This window comes from Octodon degus, unplaced genomic scaffold (genome assembly GCF_000260255.1).
Source record: "Octodon degus isolate 3935 unplaced genomic scaffold, OctDeg1.0 scaffold00265, whole genome shotgun sequence".
Lineage (NCBI taxonomy): Eukaryota > Metazoa > Chordata > Mammalia > Rodentia > Octodontidae > Octodon > Octodon degus.
In genome coordinates, this window is record NW_004524841.1 from 757,278 (window position 1) to 778,815 (window position 21,538).

A 21,538-nucleotide genomic window follows, 5' to 3' on the forward strand; every position below is an offset into this window, starting at 1 on the left:
TTTAAGCTGCACATATCAGGTATTTTTTCCTATCAATAGAAAAGCTGACCAGTATAAAAAGTCTACACAGGGAAGTGGATGAATACCCATGATTCTGACCACGTAGTTTAGAGATCTGGTTTGGAGATGTAGCCTGCTTGCAGTCTTAGTATGCAGTGAGAGCCTAATGGATACTTGTGATGAATCCATACAGGATCAAGATGCTGAAAGGCATTCAAGCAGTAAAGCCCGCTGGTACAGCTTCCGATGCAAATAGAGGTTCTATAGAGAATGCATTAGAAAGCATGCACGTTATAGTCTGGCAAAGAACTATATCTACACTTTGTTTAATGACCTAAGGCTTTGTATGCAGCTAGATTCAGACAGCATAATGCTCAGGCTGTGCTGTGGTGTTGCTGGCTGCTTTCATCCAACTCTACAGTAAGACTTTCAAAGGAAAAGCAGCCATAGAGCTGCCAGACTTAATGATTGTCTTGCCAAGTTTCATTCTGCTTAGGACTGATTCCTTCCTAGTCCCCTGTTCCTCCCTCCTGGAATGCCAGCATTTATTCTGTGCCTTTGTATCCATGGAGCATATCCATTTCTTTTGATTTTTTTATGGGGGAGGCGGTTCACAGATAACAATTTGCCTTGAGCTTCATAAAAGACTTGAACTTTAGAGAACTGTTGACACACCTATGGGTTCAGCAACTCATGGAGATTGACTGAGTTCATTTTTGATCTTGATGCAATATCAGTGTTTGGGAACCACCGGTAAAATTCTATAGTGTGGATCCCAAATGTCCACTCACTGTCCCCTCCTTAGAGGTGAGGCTTTTAGACTGCTAGGTCATGAGGATCCTAGCATTACTGATAAATTAATCCATGTATAAGTTCATTGATGAGTGTTCTGCCAGAGAGTGGGGTCTGGTTGGCAGAAGTAGTCACTTGGAGTACAGCAGGGATGTGGATATTCTTCTCCCTGCCCCACTCCTACCTCATTTGCTCCCAGTTCTTGTTTCCTGGTTTCCATGAGCTTATAAACTTTTTTCTCCCATGTCCATCTCCCAGGGTGTGTGCCATGGGGGCAGTGAAATGTGGGCTGAAATCTCTGAAGGTAGAGGCCAAAGTAAGGTAATCTTCCTCTAAGTTGTCTACATTGTCCCCATAATGTAAAAGTTGAGTAACATATGAGTGAAGTGTTTGCTTAACCAAAATTTATTTGCTTGTCTAAAATTTTACAGATACAGACTTGACAAACAGGAAAAATGGAATTAATTTGAACACACATTATGAAATATTCAAAGAAATACTTAATAAGAGAAAATTATGTATTATACTAATATAAAATTAATAAATTCAAAATATATATAATATATTATATATGAGAAACAGATTCATAAAATCTTTCAAGTAGTAAATAACATTTCTTGAATTTCTTTTGTATGGAATTTTTTACAAAATTAACATTGTTGTAAAATCTGTTTTCCTAAGTATGGTATCCTCATCAATTTTCTATGGCACTTGGAATGCTTCTGATATATATATATATAGTTACTCTTCTCTCATTGTTGGGACAAAATAACTCAACCCCCAGAATTATGGAAGGAAAAGCTGATTTACCTCACAGTTAGTGGAGGTTTCAGGCCGTACTCAGCTGGCTCCAAGGCGGAGCGGCACATGGCACAGAACAGCCATTCATGCTCTTTGCAGCAAAGAGCAAAGAGCCAAGGGAATGGCAGCGGCTCAGGCAGCTAGCTAGCCTCCTTTGCCCTCCTTACATTGTGATACAAAGTACCCACCTCAGGCTCAGGGTGTGCACTTACACCTGTGATATCAGCGTCAGGTCAGGAATCAATCACAAACTCCAGAAGCTGCCCCACGACTACACAAGGCTTTGGGGTGAAAACTAGACACAAACCATACTATATATGGTAGGTTATACTTCTCCTAAGCATCCGCGATCATTTTTCCTACTACTCTGGTGATTTCTTATGTGCTTTAGTATTCTCCCATGGTACTGGTGTTCACCACATTGCTGAGCACGTGTCCGTATTGCAAGACAAATGCAAGAGGAATGCTCTGGCAAGGCACAGTGGCACGTACCTCTAACCCCAGCAGCGCGGGAAGCTAACTCGGAAGGATCACAAATCTGAACACAATCTGGGGAGTTAGCAACTCATCAGGAATGTGTCTAAACAGTTTAGAGATCTAATTCAGGCCCTGAGTTCAATCCATAGTATGGAAAAAGAAAAACATAAAACATTAAAAGGTGACAGAGAAAAGCCATATATTTTCTTATATGGCCTAAGTAAGGAGAGATGGTTAATTAAATTAAGATGGAATTGTTTGTTTATCTTTACATTTTTAAAGTAAGCATTTGAGAGTTGGGGAGATAGCTCAGCAGCGCAAGCGCCTGCATGGCATAAGTAAGGACACGGGTTGGATCCCTGGTACGGCATACTCAGCCAGCCCCAGAACAACTGTTGTACCAGGCCAGTCACCAAAACTGGGTGTGGTGGTACATACCTGTAATCCAAGGGCTGCTGTGGCTGAGACAGGAGGATCACTGTGAGTCTGAAATGTGTAGTGAGACCTGTATGAAATAAACAAAACATTTTTTAAAATTTTAGAAAATAAAGTAAGTATTTTAAACTTTAGTAGGAGATGGGCTAATTTTTTGGCTTAGGAATAAACAAGTTAATATAGCTAAAAGAGGAAGAAGGTGGGGGTGAGGAAAAATCTGGGGCCTCTTCCAGATGGCAGAGAGGAGAACTTACTGCCCATTTCTCACTGGAGAAGAAATTTTGTCATCTGGCTTTGCAGAGAAGTTTCTACCTTAAATTGTAGTGCATTATTCTATTATGTGCTCGGTTGCCACACTTAAAAGGACAGAAAAATGTAAATGCTTGTGTGAACTTGTATTAGAATATTAATATTATGGAGAATATCTGCTTCCTAGGCTGAAATGACTCATTCATTCTTCTAGTTCTGCATTAGTGCTTTGTAATTTGTGGTATTATGCTTTTATTTTTAATATAAAAACGTATAAAAATAAAAATATGACAAAGCAAGTAAAAGAAATAAGGAAGTTATAAATAGTAAAGCTATGGTTTTTTCTACAAAAATAATATTAAAATACTAAGAAAAATTTTCAACTTAAATATATATTGTGGAGATAATCTTATTGTGATTTTTTTGTATGCTGGGATTTCGGTTGGATTTAAAAGATTTAATTTTATTTTTCTATAGATTTACATCACTTCCACAGTTTTGCATCTTTCTGTATTTGAGAATATTCATTATACAGTTTAATAGGTTTCACTTTTTCAGATTTGTACATAAAAATAAATATTGCTGTTTTAAACTAGATTGAAACCTTGCTTTTGAAAGCTAAAGCTAGTTTTTCTCTATAACATCATGTTTATCTACAGAATAGAGATGCTAATCAGAAGACTTCGACACAGTGCTCTAGAAAGATTAGCCCTGAAATAATGAATAAAGGAACCGAACTCATCCATCATCGCTTAACATGGAAACCAGGATGGATTATTAGCTAACAGACAGGGAGCGAAGAAATGAATGTATTTTGAAAGGTGACACACCACAGTACAGACATCCTTAAATCAAGAAATGAGAAAGAGACATGCAAAGAATATTCAAACATCTGATCGCTTTGCATTGCAAATCAGACAAATATCCAATAAGGCCTGTGCAATATACTCTAGGGAAATAGTCAAAATCAAGAAGACTGATTTCTCAAAATATCACAATTTCCTGCCATCATTATAAAATTGTCCAAACAACTTAGCAAATGAGAATTTGAATCCATAAGAGGTTCTTTTTAATATATTGGCCAGTTTTGCATAAATATATCACGTGATTCATTTAATTTTGTAAACTGAAAGTTTTTCTTACTTATTTGCTTCTTAGTAATTCTGACACTTTAATTTTGCTGTCTCCACTCAATATGAAATGTGTTTCCTACTCTGCATTAATATAGGCTCGCTGCATTAACAGTTTGCTAAAATTTTGCCGCTTCATGAACTCTGATTATTTTACTTAGTTTTATTTATTTACTTATTTTTTCTTTCTTTTTCTTTTTTGTGCCCGGCGCAGCCCACCCTAGGGGCGGGGCTGGCTCAGCTTGTGGTGCCTGGGGATCAAACCGTGGTCCTGAGCACTTGCCTGAGCTTGCCTAAGCAGGTACTGCAGACTTTTGAGCTATCTCACCGTCCTTACTTTTATTATTAGAAAAGAAAAAAATACGAGTTGCAGAAGTCTAAGTCACCTCAAAACATGTCTTACAAGTTAGTTCTGCAGCATTTCATTCTGTGAAAAAGAGGATGCAGGAATCGAGGAGCAGCTTTGAAAGTCTTGGATTGGAAACTTCATTTTCTTCCCGTTTCACTGATTGAACTGGGTCAAGATCACTCGAGTTGCCAGAGAAGCTGGGAGATATAATGGAGCAGGTGGACAGAGGAGAAGGAAGCAGCTCTTAGCAGGCTCTGGGACAGTCCCCTAAATGAATAAACCTGCAGGAGAAATGCTAGCTTGTACTTTGTCTTAGCTTTCACAGGAGAGTTCTTTATGACTAAATTCTTACCCATTTTAGTCATTACCTAATGTTTTTCAAAATCAAAGATTTAATTTAGCGTAACAAACAGTAAACATGATTAACTCTCTTCTACAACACTTTCTTTGAATATATTGATATAGATATGTAAGTGTTCTATAATTATTAGAATTTTAAAAAGTAAAGTACCTAGCATGCCATGCCAGCCCCACGCTGGGGCGCTCTGAGACTGGGCGTGATGGCCTGTGCCTGTAATCCCAGCACTTGAGAGGCTGAAAACAGGACAATCACTACAAGTCCAATCTATGTAGTGCGACCCTGTAGACCCTGTCCTAAATACAGATAAACAAACAAATAAATAAATAGAAAATTAAAGTAATTCTGTCATTTTAGAAAACAGATGAAGATTCATCTGGTCTCAACTGAACAAGTTAGATATTTTCGTTGCTCTTTGGTCAACTGGCTTATAGTCTCTGTCTCTGTCCCTGCTGCTCTGTCTCAGTCTCTCTGTCTCTCCGTGTCTCTCTCTGTCCCTTTCTTTCAGCCCCAGCCTCTCTCATACACACATGGGATCACTGACACACATCTCTCAAATTTCTTGCCACATCAACTTAAGGTGTTTCAGAAGAGTATGCTTAATACCTAAGATTCATCCTATTTATTAGACTTGTTTGCCTAGTAACACAATTTCCGTTCTTTATAATTCTAGTGAACAAAAGGTTTCTAGATGCATTTTATTATTTGAGTATTTGGAGATAATATATTCAATGTTGTTTTTGGAAAACCTTTTCCCTCTATACTCCAATGTTGTTCATTGTCAAGTACATAGTTTTAGATTGAATTCTTGAATAGTAATATTGATTTGCTGCTTCTTCAAAAATAAAATTTGACTTAAAATATTTAAAAAAGAAAGAGAAGATTCTTCTGAACTTTGAAGTTAGATCCTAGACTGCAAATCATATCATTTTGGACTTTCCAGATCATTTTCGCATTTTATTTATTTATAATTTGTTTTAAAGAGAATAGAAAAAAATAGTAGATAAGACAGAAAGGATACACAATTTTAAAAACACAAGATGGTAGGTATTCAATAGTAATTGTTATAATGCACATTGCTTTCTTCAATAGAGTTGCTCAGATTATAGATCAATTTTATTTTATAGAGAGAAGAAAAAAATAAAATGATACAAAATTTGGTAACAAGATGATAGAAAATTAACAGTGGTTATTATATTGCATATATATGAAAGTTATCTGTGCTCAGTTTAGAGTTGTAGCTAAGATATTTTGCTGTAATGTTAAATAAGAAAGCCATGCTTTAGTTAGGCTTTCATGCTACACACCTTTCTGTTCTATGTTTGCAGGGATTTTCAAATATAATGTGCATCTAAATCACCCCAAATTAAGGCAACAACATAAGTTTCATACACTGGCTCTCTGAAAGTCTGCTTCCTTACAGCTAGACTGTCACAAGCTCCTAAGACTGTTCTAATAGAAATTGCTTAGAGGCCAATTGATAGAAACGTGAAGTCCACGGTGTTTCTGAGTTTGATGTCCTTCCCTACATTATTTTGGGTTCTTTAAATCTAGGACAATGATTTCTTTCCTGTGAGGAAGTGCCTGGGTGATAATTGCTAGCCAAATAGCTTTTGGTGTAATTTAAATATAAATTCTTAAAGTTAAACAAAGAGGGTGTGAAAAAAACACCTTAGCTACTCACTAAATTTTTCATGTGACCAGATTGTATGAACTTCTAGACTTCAGAATCTGTTCACTAAATAACAATTATATCTCCTTGAGTGTAACTGAAAAAATTAGAAATCTGTTTATATCTTTTGGAGCAGAGTAGACTCAAAAGTCATAGATTATACAATTATTCTATTTTCATATATTAATTGAGAATTATATAATCCTTTTAAATTTCAACTAACTAGATGAAAATCTACTAATCCAAGTATATAGCCTACATTTATACCATTAATTGAGGAAATTGAATCTATGTCTATTAAAAAACAACTTAATCCTTTTGATTTTTTAAATGTATTTGGTACAGGGTTTCACTCTGTAGCTTGTACTGTAGTGATCCTCCTGTTTTCAGTCTCTCCATTGCTAGGATTATAGACATGTACCACCACACCCTGTCTCAGTGGCTGGCTCAGTGCATTTGGGGGCGGGGCTGGTGCAGCATATGGTTCCAGGGATCAAACCCAGTTACTGTGCTTGCCTAAGCAGGGGCTTAGTCCTGAGTCCTATCTCACAGGCCTTTACTTGTTGAATGATATTGGAAAAGCTTTGATAAGTGCAGAGATGTAGTGATTGGGATAAAGATTGGGAGATGAGAATGAAATCTATTTATTTTTTATTCATCTTTTAACTCATAACTGAAATGTTTATAACAAAAGAGATGAACAAGAATGAAACATAGAAATGAATTTAAGTTTCACATGCCACGGGAGATTTCAAAAATGAAAACTCTCCTCCCAAAAAAAGAAGTCTATGCTATTTCATGCTATTTTTGATGAAGTGTGGAACAATATATTTAAAGGACAAGTAATAATACACTGGGTAAAGGAATTCAGCGAGGCCTAGTTTTCCAGTGTCTTCTCTCTTATCTTCAGAGGTAAGAATATCATTATCTCCTAGGACAAAGTGAGCATTGCTCAAATGAAAGGTTTTTTCTTTTTTTCTTCAGATAAGATCTATCTATGTAGTCTAGGCTGATCTCAAGCTCACAGACATCTTCCTGTCTCAGCCTCCCAAGTGCTGGGATAACAGGGTTGTACTATCACATCAGGCTGGAATGAAAATCTTAAAACCTTCAGCAGAAGTCAGAGAGGTTTAAGGACCTGCTTCAGGAGAAAAAGTGTGGGAAGAATTTGGAAATTGACCTTTTTGATGCCTCTGTATTCTCAGACACAAAGATGCCATAGTTTTCCATAGATGTTCTTAACCCTGTCAGGACGTTTGACCTGATGATGATTTTGGAAAATTCCACAACTTTATTTATTTATTTACATAAATTTATGGTTATATTTTTCTTACTACCTTATGAACAAATAAATACGAAAAGGCAAAGGATCTCTTCAATTTTAAGTTCTAGGATTATAATGACCATCTTAAAAGAAAATAATTATATGTTAGACAAAAAAAATCCCTTTATTGTGCAGTAATAAGAATTGAATATACAATATATTCACATTTAAATAAAAATATTGTTTATCAAGTTGAGGGACTAATTTGTAATAAATAAAATTTTTCTTTGTGTTATCTTTACAATGTGATGTTTGTAAGTATTGAAATATCTGCATTATATTGTGTTTTACAGATGAAAACTATTTCTAGCAAATACAAATTACAATTTCTACACCCACAAAACCACTTCCAACACTAAAGGCATGTTGAATACAATTTTTGGAAAGGCTCAGATGTGATATAAGAATAAGAACCAATAACACACAATTAGTATTTTCATTACATAGCAAAACATACACCAGTAGTCTCTTAAAATAATGGTGCAGAAAGAACTGACACTAGAATTGCCCTCATAAGTGAAGACCTAGTGTCCCCTGAAATTCATCAGCTACCGAAAATATTGCTGTGCACAGTGCAGGAAGGGTTTACTCTGGAGTTCTGAGCACACAATCATGTATATCTGCCTTCTGCTCTGCTGCACATGTGTTATGCTTAGTCTTGCTTGTCAACTTAACCGGCTTGAAGGACTCCTTGGAGATTAATAAGGCACAATTCTGAGTGAGTATCTCTGTGAATCTGTGACCTTGGAAACTATATCTGGTCCTTATATCTTTCTCTCTGGCTCTTTCCCAATCTCTCTGCTTTCTGGACATCATAATCTGAGCAGCTTTGTCTACCATGACTTTCTGCCATGAGGTTTGTGCCCTGAAGCCAGCCAGACATATGCCAAGATCCCTGAAACCATCACTACATTAAACTTTTCTTCCTTTGACTTGTGGATGTTAGGTATTCAGTCTCAGCATTTGAGAAATGAGACACATAGCATGACTTAGTTGCTCTTTTTTTGTTTAATGGCCACATTGTCTACAAGTACATATCACACACCTTCCTTCTGCTATAATTAGAGTTGTAATCTATTTTATTAGGCGTAGAGGGAAGTTTCTTCTGAAACGCAGCTGATATTTACTAAGCTTTCTGCAATCTAGTGCATAAAATCACTACTAGAAATTGAAATATTACAAAACACAATATTGATCCATGAATATAGAATCTATCGATTAATTTCAAGAAGATATAATTTATGCAAATTAGTGATGTTTTTGTAATTTGAAAAAATTATTGTTGCTTGTTGATTTTTACAAATGGTCCTGAATATTAACTTGCATTAAGATCATTAATATATGTGTGACAAATGGGCACTGCAAGTAGATCCAGGATCATAGGAGATTATGAATAAAATACAAAATTTAAAATACAGCACCACCATTTATGTAAAATATTTCTCATGTGGAATTTAGAAATAATTCTATATAAAACTTAAAAATGGGGCCATTGAGATAGATCAATGGACTAAGCGCCTGCTTGGGTGAGCACAGGGACCGGGATTTGATTTCCGGCACCACATGCAGTTCCAACCCCACCCTACCCCTGGGCATGCTGAGCTGTCCACCAAGACTGGGCATGGTAGTACACACCTGAAATCCTAGTGCTGGGGAGGCTGATAATAGGAGGATCACTATGGAGTACAAGCTGTATAGTGAGACCCTGTACCAACCAAATACATTACAAAAATTTATACATCAGAACATAAGGTATTATTCAATGAAGCCATGCAATAGATAATGTTATGCAAAGCAAGGATGAACTATTTGAACTAGGTAATGTATGTGCAGTAATTTTTCTGATTGCTTTCTGTTATTTGAAAACTTTTCTATATGTCTAAGCAGAATGATTTTGTCTTCTTCAATGGCTTTCCCTGCACTAGCATTATCTGGTTAATGTATGTAGCACTTGTATTCCTTAAAAAAATAAATAATTTCTTAGTTTCTCAAAGAAAAGTAGCATATTTGTACTACTCCACCCTAATATTTTATCCCTATTTTGCAGCTGTCTCATCCTTAAAAAGCACAATTTTAAGAGTGGCATTCTTATATGATTATAACTGCAGAAAATTCAGTCAATATTTTTTCAAGTGAATAAAGCCCAGTTTACATTCACAACCTTATTATTCCATTTACTAAAACTTGAGTCTATTTTATTTCCCAGTAGTACTCATTACTATTTTTTCACTGCTGTTAAAGTGTGAAATATGAGGGGCTTGGGGGATGGCTCAGTAGTATAACTGCTTGCCTGGCAAGCACAAGGGCCTGAGTTCAATCCCCAGTTCTGAAAAAAAAAAATCATTAAAACTTCCTAAGAAGAATATATGCAGTGTATTATTTGTTGAAACTGTACTTCTGATTTGATTTGAAACTGTCTCATTGCTGTTTATCAATAAAATTTTGAAAATAAAATAAAATAAAATAAAATAAAGTGTGAAATAGGCCAGAGTCATTTTTATTTATAAAATGTTTGTACATTTTCATATTTTGCACTCTCTTGGCCAAGCTCATTTCTCCTCTTATCTTCATTTCTCTTTCCTCCCTGAGTGTCCTTCCCATCTCTGCTCATCCTTCTCTATAATTCCCAAACATCAGCAGCACTTTCCTACATCACACCTCAAACATGTAACTGTTACGTAAATTTCAGTAAAAAAAAAAAAAAAATCTGAATAATTGTTTAAAACATCAGACTCTCTGTAGTCCCATATCCAAGGTGCCCACAGATTTTAACATAAATTTGATGTTCTTCTTGGATATCCATTGATTTCTCTCTCAAAAGAGTGTTCTACTAAGCTTGGCAGCGTGGTGAGGACACGGCAACGCCCTGCCCTTCATTACATCCTGGCATCTACTTGCCTCTCAGGAGCTAGCAACGCTGCTTGACCTCCGCTGTTTCAGGGACTCATATATTTTGTTAGCCTTAAGCCAGGTTCCGTAATAACAAGCCACTGGTGTCAGCCCTTGCCTATATAGACAACTGACCCCTGACGACCTTTGTAAAAATATGGCCACTCCTCTCCTCATGGAGACTTCAAAATAATGTGTCCTCTAAAATTTCTGCCAGAACGTCGTATTTGATGGCATCTCCTTACTGCATACCACAGTTCAGTCATTTTGCTTTCCAGGTCTTCAATCACCTAGAGTCAACTGTGATCTATGAGTACTGCAGGAAAGGTGGCAGAAATAAGATGCAAGCTGTGAAATACTTTCCTTAGGGTATGTTGTTAGAATTATTATAATTGTTGTTTCACTTAATTTTAAAATTAAGTTCTGTCATAGCTATGCGTAGAAAAACAATAGAAGGTTCACCGTTATCTACGGTGTCAGGCATCCACTGCCAATGATCTCCCCCTGAATAAGGGAGCACCACTGCATATGTGTCTCAGATGGCCCCGAGTCTTGAGCAGATTATTCCCTTTACCTACCATTTCTTCCTAAAAGGTGGTCAGTTCAGAATTAATCAAACTTGGTTATTACATTTCACATTTATCCAGAGATCGTCCTGAGAGCAAATCCACAAAACTTTCCTGAGATATGATTCCCTAGGATATCAAATCTGGACTTTTTTTTTTGTAGGGTCTCACTGTGGAATTCAGACAGTCCTTGCACTCACAGTGTAGTCTAGGTTGGCTGTGAACTCACAATGATCCTACTGCCTCAGCCTCCCAAGTACTGGGATTACAAGTATGTGCCATTATACCCTGATAATCCCAGATTCTTGGGTGAGCTTTTGCAATCCACTTCCCCTCCTTTCCAATTTTATATGCTGGTGATACTGATATATACCCACAGGTTCTACTTATACCCATAACGTTTCCACCTCTGCTGATATCTCTCGGTTATGTTTTCTAGATATTTTGAAGTAATTTTGATGAGCTCTTTTGCATTTCATCTATGCTCTACCACAAATTAGTTTCTCCATTTGCTTAGTGGATAGAAGAAAAGAGACTCTTTACTTATGGGAAAACCTATGCATTTTTTTTTCCTGGCAAATAAAATTTTAATTTCCCTAGAAAAGGCTGGGTCACTTCTGCAGGCTCAATAGTTTTATAGGAATTTAAAGGAGTCAGAATCATTAGGAATGTGGGGCTGGAGAGATGGCTCAGTGGTCTAAAGCACCTACTTGGAACAAGCTTGGCAAGGCATCAGGGACCGCGGTTCAATCCCCCAGCACCACATGCCAGCCAGCCCTGCCCCCTGGTGGGCTGAGCTGGCCACACTCTCTCTCTCTCTCTCTCTCTCTCTCTCTCTCTCTCTCTCTCTCTAAACTGCTTGAGCTCATGTTATCACAACCCGAATTTTTCCCATCGAGGATCCTTCTGCAGTGTTCACCTACAATCCATTACTGTTTCCTTACCTTAGTGTTCATATTTCTTAGTTCTCTTGCTGCAAAAGAGAAAAGTTTCTTTTACTTTGCAACAGAACACAGCAGCCTTCACCTTTGTATTTCAGTTACTTATTAATTTTCCTCAGTATTTTATTATTTTCTGTTGAACATTAGTGTAATATAGCATGATGGAACCAACTTTACTGAACTTTAAGACGTCATTTCTCTAAATAAGCTTGAAAGGCCTGATATCATGCTTGTTTTATTTCCCATAAACCACTAGTGTCCCAATTTACCTGCTGTATACGTTTCAACAACTGGATGTCATGACCCTACCAGAGGCTGTTGGTGACGTGGTGATTGATACAAGCTGGACAATGTGTGCTCCAGTTCCATGTTATAATCTGCTCTTTGCACTGCCTTTAATTACTAATATCAGTTCTAGTTCATGTTCTCTAGAAGCAGACTCTGAGATGCTTCTTTTGGTACAGTATTGATTAGGAGTAGATGTTTTTGAAAAGTGAGAAAATAGGGTTGAACAGAGGTAAAGGTTAAGATGAATGCAGGCTAACAGCTCCAGTAGAGCTGCCATGGATCTCTCTTAAAATAACTGCTCACCAGCACAGCTCCACACTGACCCAAAATGACCAGGCCTCTATACACTTGCTTTGTAAATCATCAGGGACAGGATATTCATCAGGATGTTACATCTCTGGATAGTTGCTTCCTGCAACTGGGACATGAGCTGAAGAAGCTGAGAGCTGAGGGCTGTCTGCTGTCTTCATTACTCCCAGTCAGGCAGCAAATTCATCTTTAAAGAAAAGGGAAGCATTTCTATTTCCAGCATAAGGCTACTGAGAGCCTTGAGAATAACCACCAATTAATATATGAGAAAAAGAGGAGGATAATGAAGTCAGTAGATTTCCTAGGAGGGCGAATGTTTCCAACACCAAAGGATAAATTACTTTTAAGAATAAGCATTAATTTTGGGGGTTGGCCAGATAGCTCAGCAGACTAAAGCATCTGTATAGGCTGACGCAGGGACCAGGGTTTGATCCCTGGTGTGCTGTGCCAGCCCCACCCCTGGGGTGTGCTGAGACTACCAGTGGTGGCACATGCCTGTAATCCCAGTACTTGGGAGACTGAAAACAGGAGGATCACTACAAGTCCGATCTATGTAATGAGACCCTGTAGACCCTGTATTAAGTACATAGAAAAAAAAAACAGAAAGAAAGGAAGAAAAGAATCCACAGTGGGATAAAACCTAGGCATTAACTTAAACTATAACTACAAAAGAAATTGATCTTATCTAAAAATGAGTTTGAAAGTCTGAACTGTGCAAGTAGTTTTAAATTTTGAGAAATAAGTTTAATAGTTCATAAAGAGGGAAAAAGAGTAGAGTCCAATAAAAAGAAGGATTTGCTATAATGCAATCTAAATTTGTCAATTGAGTATTTTACAGGACATTGATTTGGGCAAGACTATATTCACAACATGAGTATAAAAAACTGAATACAGAGCAACTAAATTGGCCTCGGTAGATACTCAGCGGCATAAGTACCTGCCTAACAAACCCAAGGTCCCAAGTTTGATCCCCCATAGTGCAATAATAATAATCATGATGATGATAATAATAATAAGACAACTAAATTGAGATGAAGACTTAAAGGAATGCCTCATATATACATCAACAATTTATTTTGTGAATACTTTATTCCTAGAATTCAGAAATGTGCTTAAGTTTTGAGAAAGAAAACATGCAAGAACTTGTATCTGAAGAAAAATGAAGCTTACTTCCATAATTATTCTATAATAAGAGAAAACCTCAACACACTGAATATCTATTTGGACAGGCTCTTTGACATTTTATCAGTAATACTGTTATTATTAGAATATGTAAAACTACATTTAATAGAATCATTTAATTATTCTAGAGCCTGTAATTTTAATTTGCTTTTAAGCAATCAAGTCTCTGTAAAAGTAATCATTAAATATAATTGATTAAACAAACAAAAGTACATTCGATGAGTTTAGAAAATTACAATACTACAGCTAATAATTAAAAAATAGTTTAGTATTTTTCAAACTTTAATAGCACAAAATCAGTTAAGATAATAAATATAATGCATAAAGTTCATTTGAAAGTCATAGAATAAAATACTTTCTGAAGTTTTATTATGAGAACACTGAACAAAACTATTGTTATGAGAAAATTTGTTATTTACTGACAAGATCTGGGAAGATTTTCTCTTTTTTGTGGTCTAGGGGGAAAAATTGTCATTGGGAAACAAAACAGCAAAATTACTCGACTTTCTCAGTAGTATATCTGGGTTATTATTACAAGTTATTGAGCATGACAATCAAATCACTCTGAAATATGGAGTAATAAAAATTTTAGCAGTAAAATTTTATTCTGAGACTGACCAATTTCCCCTAAAAGTTTAATCATTGTGAAAATAAATTGAGAAATGTTGAGACAGATATTACTTAATAATTTAGCAGATTTCAGAGTGATAATTGTGATACTATGAATATAGAGAAGATGATTTTATTTTTCAGTATATAAACCTATTTCATCACCTTCTACTTTATCTTTTAAAAATCCTGTCTCTTGGTAGCAGAGAATCAACCTAATAGAAAGTTGAAAATATGTGTAAATCCTCATCCTAAATTCGTCATAGCTTGAAGTGCTTTCAAACAGATTGCATATATGTCCCAAATGTAAATTATGGAAATGTTCAATTTTACTTTTGATATATGCATGCTTCTTTCATTTATTGTGTTGGCTGACTCTAAACTTACATCTTAGAAGTATATTACCAATCTGTCAATGCAAGACATTGATTCTTTCTTCAGTAATTGATATTTTATGAAAGAACATACATATGTACAATTTTGTTGTGAACTGAATTTGTAAAACTTCCAAGACACATTGCTTCAAAATTTGGTTTCTGAAAACACAGGTCAGGACTGGGGCCAGTGGTGTGACTGAGCTAGGGTTCTCCTCGGAACTCTGTCCTTGGAAGGAGTCTCTAAAGGAATCACCTGGATTTCCATGACAGTTTGTGTCATAAGGTCTACCAAGCACAATGCTTTATTGTTTTTGAACAAAGACAAATGGAAAAATGTTTAGAATAATTTAAGTCCAGTTCCAACAATTTTGCATATAAAGTGACTAATACATGAATAATAAAATTAGCAGAAGGAAACTTCTCTTGAGTATTAAATTTGTCCAAGAATGATCATGTCCATTATTTCATCAAGCATTTGAAACTAGTTTGTTATATTTGGTATTATTTATTAACTTCATTTGACTGAAGAAAAATAAGAACCATAAGAGGCGATACCTATAAAAATTTTGTCAATTCATCCAAATAGTGGGGCACAATTATAAAACTGGGGAGACAGACCTCCTGTCCATCTGGTTCTAAAACCCATTCTAATTTTACCTGACCAAGAAATCTTTTATAGAATTTATGTCTAAGATTGCAATGTAGGTGCTATTTCCAAAATTGGAAATATCATAAATAACAGCAAATATCAATCTATAAATGAATTAGTGCATTAAACTCACTGAGATACATTTTTCAAATTCACTTTATTTGAGAGGATTTAAAAATCTTATCATATAGTAAAATTTATCCATGGAAGCAAACTTTCTAGACATTTCTTCTGGCCAATACAATCATTTCTGAAGTGTCAATTAATCTATAGTTTTTAACATGTGTCAAGAAAATCTCCTAGGGCAGGCCAGATAGCTCAGCAGACAACAGTTGCTGCTTATGCAGAACGAAGGTGCCGAAGTTTGATTTCTGGTGTGCTGTCCTGGCCCCAACCCTGGGGCCTGCTGAGCCATTGATTGAGACTGGGCATGGTGGCAAATGCCTGTAATCCTAGTGCTTGGGAGGCTGAAAACAGGAGGATCACTATGAGTCAGACCTATGTAGTAAGACCCTATAGACCAGGTAGACCCTGTACTAAATACATTAAAAACAAAAGAAAATCTCCTAATTCATATTGAAGTATATATTTAGAAATGGTAAGTAATATTAATTGAATGCAAAATTAGATATAAAGTAATGAAATAACAGAAGACATAAGTCAATAAACAGTAACTTTTATACCTGAGTCATCTAGTTCAAGGTGATAGAGTCTCTTAATTTTTAGCAATCACACCAGAAGCCACCTGGCATCTTGATAACAAATAACATTGCTTCAATAACTTACATTATATTATCTTTCTTCTTCACCTGTGATATCATCAACTATATGTACTATTCATAATTTAAAACCTTTATTATGAAACAGAGAAAGGGATTTGTTTAATATCTCTATATTTGCCAATATAAACCAAGAAGAACAGCAAATATAATTCAAGCAGATTAAAATACCAGTATTGACTGGGGAGATAGCTCAGTGGAATAAGTGCTTGACAAGCGCAAGGTCCTGATTTTGATCCCTGGTACCACCAAAATAACAACAAAAAACTAGCATTACTGCAAATCAACCACAATGCAGGATGGATGGGTTGAATAATAGTTCCTTAGTATGTCTACATCATAATTATCCCGGATCTTAAAAATTGTTACTGTAGACATTAGAGCAAAGAACATGCCAATGAGATTAAAGTAATGATTTTGACATGGTGAGATTATCTGATCCTAGATTGCCCCAAGTAGGCCCTAGATATACCCAAAAGCATCCTTAGAAGAAAATTCAAAATAGTGAAATCAAATGAAAAATCACAATATGTGGCAACCAAATGAGAAATTGTAATGTTGTAAGGAATATGTAGGATGACAGAAAGCCCTCCAGAAGCTTTCAGACACAAGGAAATGGGTTCCTTTCCAGAGCCTTATGAAAGAATCAGGACTTAAAACAACTTCTCTTCAGTTCAGTGAAATTATCTTCACATTTCTCACTTCCCTAATGATAAGAATAAATTTATATTGTTCTAAAGCACCAACTTTGTGATATTTCTCTGGTAGCAATAGAAAATTAATGTCTATGAGGTAGGAATAAAACCCTGTTTGCATAGAGTGGAATTTGGATTTCCAGAATGGAAAGCAAGGAAGAGATATACAATCACATATTACAGACTTGTCTAAGATGATATATTCATCTCCATTAAAGGAGAATAGATTTCTAGTGGCATAGATACAGCAGTCTGTCTGAGCATGGTGCTGGTGTAATGTGTTGGCAAGGAGGCTGCAAAGCAGAAGCCTGAGTTACAAGGATAAAGGATGGAAATACTTGCTATAAGGAGAGGAAAGTAAACAGCACTAGATATCACTGTCCTGTTTGAAGTTTAGAAAAAATGATCAATCAATCCTTCTGTTAAAGCATAAGGAACAGTAATGAGAGTAAGTGAAGTGTATGTCGCGGAGGGAAACAACAACCTAAGCTCAGATAAATTTGAGTCATGGTAGTATGTGATTGCCTGCTAAGGGTATGTGGGAGATTGATGCATGGATGACTAATGGGAGTAATTGGCTCTTTGTGGTAATGTGCTCCCTATAGTTGAATCTATTGAAATTAGTAATTACCTCAGCACTCTTTAAGATGTGTTGAGTTGATGGATATGATCAGGAAACAGCAAAGTGTCAGCTTTGGGAAAACTAAATATTTAGTGATAAAGATGGTATTTCCTTTCTTTCCATTATAAAAATGTCAATGAGATGCAGTTCATTTCTAGTATAAAGTTGGTAAATACCAGTTACATTTCTGTAAGATGTTTTTATATACAGGATGGTACACCCACACAAGATTTGGAAAAAAATAAGCGTAAAGAAAGAAGATATTTGCTTAGGCAGAACACTGGGGATAACTTTGTAGTAAAACTTTAAGCAAAAATAAAAAATAAGGAATAATCACTAAGAAAATGTCAAGTTCTGTTCAGTTTTCTTAGAATAATTTACTATTTACGAGACGTGAGATATAGTTATTGAAAGAGAGACTCTGACTGAAAGGCTAACATAAAACCTCAGAAAACCCTTCTTTCCCTAAAAGCAATAAAAATAGTGGCAAAATTTTCAGAAACAGTTTTTTCAGAATCATGTGCAAAGCAACTCAGGATTATTAGCTTAATAAAGACAAATGAATCTATTTCATTAATAATAAGATGTATGTCTGTTTATTCCTCACTCCCATGTCGGGGATGAACTGATGGTTTCAGTTTCTGTGCAGTCCTTCTACAACCAAATCAATGCCTCCGGGCCAGTTTTGTGGTATTTTAATTTTCTTGAATTCCATTTTCCTTCCCAAGTTCTGTCATAGCCTTGAAAGCCTACTTCCCAGAATCTATGTCAGGACAAGCAGCCAACTAGCCATTGAATGGGGTAAAATGGGTTGGAGCGCCTTCAAAGTCTATTCATCGAAAACCTGTCATTGATTGATCATTCTTGGTCTTTTCTCAAGATTGTCTATATCTGCTTTGGCTGAAAACACAACTGCTGTAAGCAGGCTTTCCTCATAGAGGGAAGCAGAGAGCATATTTGCCAAAAGCACAGAGGGAATTATTCAACAGTGAACTCCCTGAGGTGGTGAATAACCTTTGCAGCAAATGATAGGTTCACTTAAAAAAGGTTTAAAGGGGAAAACTTGAAAAATAATAAATTCCTAGAATTATTGAAAATAATCTCTGATATATTCTCCTAATTTGGAAGGATGTATACATGTATTTGTAGACATGTTTTGATTCACGGGACCATCTTGAGAAGGTTCTATGTTTGAACTGCTTTATAACATTTAGGCTGTCTGTAAAAAGAAAGTGAAAACTAATGCAGAATTATACACTGCAAACAGCCTGTGAAATCATACCCAACACACACATATATATTCACATGCAAATAAAAACCATACCCTTTGGCAAAACCTGGGAAATTTATTTGTTCCGGGTATTTAAGAAGATACACAAGAATTAGCCCCAGTGACTAGTCAAGCCAAATCTTCAAGACTGAATGAGAGGGCTGGAGCAGACAGCTTTCCTGGCACTGTAATACAATACCAGGCACATGGAACAGAATGGAAAGTAGTTTTAATTTGGCTCATGCCTTAGAGGATTCAGTCCATGATGAGCTGACTCGAAGGCATTGTCATCACAGTGGAAAGGACATAGTAGAGGAAAGATACTTAGCCCATCATGGTCAGGAAGCAGAACAAAGGAACAATCCTACCCAGGAGGGGGTGTGGTCATAGGTAGACCTCAAGGTTACAGCTCCAGATACAGCAGAATTACAGTACTCTAAATGGCATGCATGCCAACAGACTTGGCACAATTAAGCTTAACTACTTAATTAACTGCTTGCCCCACCTTTTGTCTACTTGACATCCAAAATGTCTTCTTAAACCATTTTTAAGCTCCAAATAAACACAATAAGAAGGTAATAATTCAGCTGAAGATGTTACTGATCCTGACTGCAAATAAGAGTAAAATAATTTCTTCACCAAAGACTGAGCAGGTTTGGAGTTTATCAAAAGTCAAAGCCGAAGTTTCATTTGAGATTCACAAAAACTAACAGTGGTGAATCTGTGTAAAAATAAAAATCTAATCACATGATCCCAAAGTGCAATGGCCTATGTTAAATATACCCATTCTCCAATAGAGAAGCAAAGGGATAGAGAAGAATGTGGCCACGGGATGACCAAGACCTATTAAGGCAAACAAGGTATCCTATAATCTCATGTGAGTTCTTGAAAGAATAGAGAGCCCATCTCTATGGTTTTACTGGTTACACACTACATGTCCTTTCTTTTGATCTGGAGCACTTTCCTGAAATCTCCAACATCCTGGAATCTCCATCTCACCTTTTGCATTCCTACAGCTTCACATACTGCCCTCTTAGGGGCTTCTTGCTTGGCATCTAAGGCCTTCTTTGGGAATCTAGATGCAAGTGTCTTGACCCCTTCCTTCACTTTACATCTCAATAAAGTAAGCATGACAGAAATGACCCAAATTCTGCTGCTGGATTTAGCAACAACTAGGCTCCCTGACCTGTGGTCACAGAGGCCTCTGAGAGCCAGGACCACCGAACATAAAATGAAGCCCAATGAACTAAATCTTAAACAGGAATCCCAAGAACTTTTCTTTCATTTGAAATTTTTTTTTTTTTTTTTTTGCTTCTATACTTTGAGCTGTGGTTGGTGGGGTCTTGGCTATTCTTGCGAGTTTCTCTCAAGAAACCATTCTTTTTGCCTCTATAAAAAGTGCATGGTATCTATTTAATATGCTCCCCATTGACTTGGACTGCTGATGCATGCATGACTATCTCATTGGACAACCTGATGGTAGCAGTGATGTAGTCATGCATCACACATCCATGTCACGCCAGCAGTTCACACTTGTTGGTCACAAGACATACAAATTACAGCCCTGTTGAGAATGTATGTTTGTTACTGTTCTCTTTGGTAACCATATATTAACCTCAGATTTACACACGGTTCACTTTCAGGAAAAAAATTTGTTTTCTGAACTTCTTTGTTCTTATATTTGTCTTTGATGCCCATTAAATATCTAACTAAAAATAAGGAACAATACCTGTCATACTCATGATTGTTGCATATTTTGAAATTTTCTCTGCCTGATCAATTACTATATTACCCTTAATCTCAGTCTCCCAAAGTCTCAGGACATGGGTAAAACATATGCAATTTTTTTTTGCCAGAATAAAAACACTCATTGATTCCAGTCCAACTTCAAGTGAAGTACTTGCTCTTGATTACTTTCCCTTATTCTGGACTCTCTTGTCAGCATTCCCATCAGCACTGTGGTCTTCCAAAGGCTTCCAAACTACAGTCACAAGCACTGCATTACATTGTCAGCAGTTTTCTATGTTAGTGTTCCCATCTCTGGGAAGCAATGGCAAGGTAGCACACATAAATCAGGAAACATGTAATCTGGAGCATGCTATCAGTTGATTCATTCCATGCTAGATGCCTCCAAGACAGAAAAATCACAGCAGAAAGACATAGTGGAGCAAAACTGCTTAGTTCACAAGAGCAGAAAACAGCAAAAGATAAGTGACAGAGAGGAAAAGATAAGAAACCATGGTGCTGCCCACATGAGCCATGCTCCTGTCCATATGAGCCACAAAGACACAAGAAGAGTGTGCTTTAATAATCTTCTGAGTGACCCCCAAGCCATTTAAGCTAACACAAATGTAAAAACCACAAGTACAGACTTTACAGAAGCTGTTAAAAAAATTCACAGAACAAAGTGTAGAAATAACAAACCATGTGGAATGGGGAGTATTATTTTCAAATTTCAAATTGTTTTTATTTGAAACTATTTTTTAAAACTAGGTATGATTCACATAGTATAGAACTATTACAAGAAATTGTCTCTAAGAAGAAACAAATATTAGACTTACTGGAACATATTTGAATTAGATATTTAAATTATATGCAAAGGAGAGTCCTAGCCCAGGTCCGGTGAGTGTGCAGAGAGTTTCCTGCTACCCTGCGCCGGCGGGAACAGTCCCAGCCCAGGCACAGCGTGGGCAGGACCCTCTCCATCCCCTCGGGCCGCCCCCCACCACTCCGCAGTGCCTCCCCCACCCCGCCCGCCAAGTAGGATTTTCTGCC